Below are 2,871 nucleotides of genomic sequence, written 5' to 3'. Positions count from 1 at the left end.
GTTTAAGCTTCCAAACCTGACTTGATGGCCAGGGGCGTAGCTTTCGATCTGCTCCAGGTGGCCGAGCGAATTGGCCCGTAGAGCGAAGCCACCGAAGATGAAGATCTGTCCGGGGAGAAAAGTCTCACCCTGTACCGCATTGTTGTTGATGATCAAAGGAGCCATCGGGCCTAAAGGCGACGACACAGAGGAACTCTCAATGAAAGCACCAATGTCGGTGTCAAAACCGGCGGATCTCGGGTAGTGGGTCCCGAACTGTGCGTCTAGGCCGGATGGTAACAGGAGGTAGGGAACACGATGTTTTACCCGGGTTCTGGCCCTCTTGATGGAGGTAAAACCCTACATCCTGCTTGATTAATGTTGATGATATGCGTAGTACAAGAGTAGATCTACCATGAGATCAAGGAGGCTAAACCCTAGAAGCTAGCCTATGGTATGATTGTTGTATGTGGAGTTGATTGCCTACGGACTACAACCCTCCGGTTTATATAGACACCGGATAGGGTTAGGGTTACATAGAGTCGGTTACAATGGTAGGAGATCTTGAATATCCGCATCGCCAAGCTTGCCTTCCACGCCAAGAAAAGTCCCATCCGGACACGGGACGAAGTCTTCAATCTTGTATCTTCATAGTCCAGGAGTCCGGCTGAAGGTATAGTCCAGCTACCCGAACACCCCTAATCCAGGACTCCCTCAGCTTGCTTGCTCAAAATGCTTAGTGATATGCTCCAAAAGCCCTCAACAACTTTCTCATATCCACATATGTACCAAACCAAAAGTAAAACTTGGCCCTACCAATTTGATCTATTCGGTGCCACCGAGTTCACTTGACATAGCCACTGCGAGAAATCCTAGTCACTTCGGTCTCACAGATAGGGATCTCGGTCTCACCGAGATGGGATTGCAAACTCTCTGTTTCCCTTCATAAGCTATCGATCCAACCGAGATGAGCGATCGGTCCCACCAAGTTCGCTATGCAAACTCTCTTTTTCACTTTCGTAACGTTTCGCTCTCACCAAATTGAGCGATTCGGTCCCACCGAGTTTGCCTGGCCGACTCTCTGGTTAACTTATTACCAAAGTCGGTCCCACCAAGTTTGTGTAATCGGTCTCACCGAGATTACGTTATGCCCTAAACCTAATGAAATCGGTCCCACCGAGTTGACATGTCGGTCCCACTGAAAAGCCTAACGTTCACATTTTGAACTAAATAGGTTTGACCGAGTTTCATGATTCAGTCCCACCGAGTTTGGTGATTCATGTGTAATGGTTAGATTTTGTGTGGAGGCTATATATACCCCTCCACCCTTCCTTCATTAGTGAGGAGAGCCATCAGAACGTGTCTAGACTTCCAGCATTCATTTTCCGAGAGAGAATCACCTACTCATGTGTGGATACCAACATATTCCATTCCAACCATATGAATCTTGATCTCTAGCCTTCCCCAAGATGCTTTCCACTCAAATCATCTTTCCACCAAATTCAAATATGTGAGAGAGAGTTGAGCATTGGGGAGACAATCATTTGAAGCACAAGAGCAAGGAGTTCATCATCAACACACAGTCTATTGCCTTTTGGAGAGTGTTGTGTCCTAAATTGGTTAGGTGTCACTTGGGAGCCTCCGACAAGATTGTGGAGTTGAACCAAGGAGTTTGTACAGGCAACACCACAAAAAAGCCACATCCGTGACATTTCAGGCCGAACGATTTTTTTTCTGTCATGCTTATGACACTTCTATGTCGATATTTGTGACAAAACCCGGTATCATCATAGATGTTGTGGGATCCTACTTCTATGACAAAAAATCATGACAGAAAATGGGCTTTTCGTCCTGGGTGGGCCGGAGACGCAACTGCATGACATTCTTTGGGCCGTCCATGACGGAAAAAAACCATGGTAGAAGCATGGGCGAGGAAAATATGGGGGAGTTCCCGGTTACGGTGGGTGGTCGGGGCTGAGCGATGCGCATTTATCTCATACATGTACGTTCGTGGGTGTGAGGCATTGGGCTTTAACTGAACCCAAGCGATTGCAATGCAGGCTATGCATTACAGAACCTGAGTTATCGATCCCTTGCTGTTAACTGAAGCCAAGTGATTCCTTCGCTACTGTTGCTAACTAAAGCTGATCAAACATTGTTGCCTCCTTCCCTTGATGAACAATGAGCGTGGTTGTAGGGTTTGGATGAACAGTTCCTGGTGGGGGGTTGGATGAATAGGACCCCGTGCAGGGCTGGATGAACAGGACCCCGTGGAGGGCTGGATGAACAGGACGACCCCGTGGAGGGCTAGTTGAACAGTAGCCGGTGGTGGGCTGGATGAACGGTAGCCCGTGGAGGGGTGGTTGAACAGGACCCCGTAGAGAGGGCTGGTTGAACAGTAGCCAGTGGAGGAGCGAGCGGTGGAGGCTGGATGAACAGGAGCCCGTGGATGAACAGTCACAGGTGGAGGCTGAAGGAGGTCAACGGTGGATGAACAGTAGCCCATAGAGGCAGTCGATGGTGGAGATTAGTAGTAGCCTGTGGAGTCCCGTTTTGCGGTACGCCACACCCCTCCTGATGAACAGGACCCCCGTTTCGATCGTAGCACTCCAACATAAGTCCGTTTCTCTTTTTTGCGGTATGCCACACCCCTCCCGATCAATAGGACCCCATTTCCACCGTAGGAGGTCCGCTTCCTCCATTTTGCAGTACGCCAGACTCCTCTCGATGAACAGGATCCCCTTTCGACCGTGGCTGGTCGGACAGAAGGCCGTTTCCTTTGTTCTGCGGTATGCCAGGCCTCGTTTCCATTGGCTGTTCCATCCAAGCCGGTTGGCTCTCGATGAATAGCACGGGTTCCGTTGCCTCCCGAGGAACATGATGCGTTCCATT

The sequence above is a fragment of the Triticum aestivum genome, chromosome 4A (genome assembly GCF_018294505.1).
Source record: "Triticum aestivum cultivar Chinese Spring chromosome 4A, IWGSC CS RefSeq v2.1, whole genome shotgun sequence".
NCBI lineage: Eukaryota > Viridiplantae > Streptophyta > Magnoliopsida > Poales > Poaceae > Triticum > Triticum aestivum.
This window is presented reverse-complemented; position numbering follows the sequence as displayed.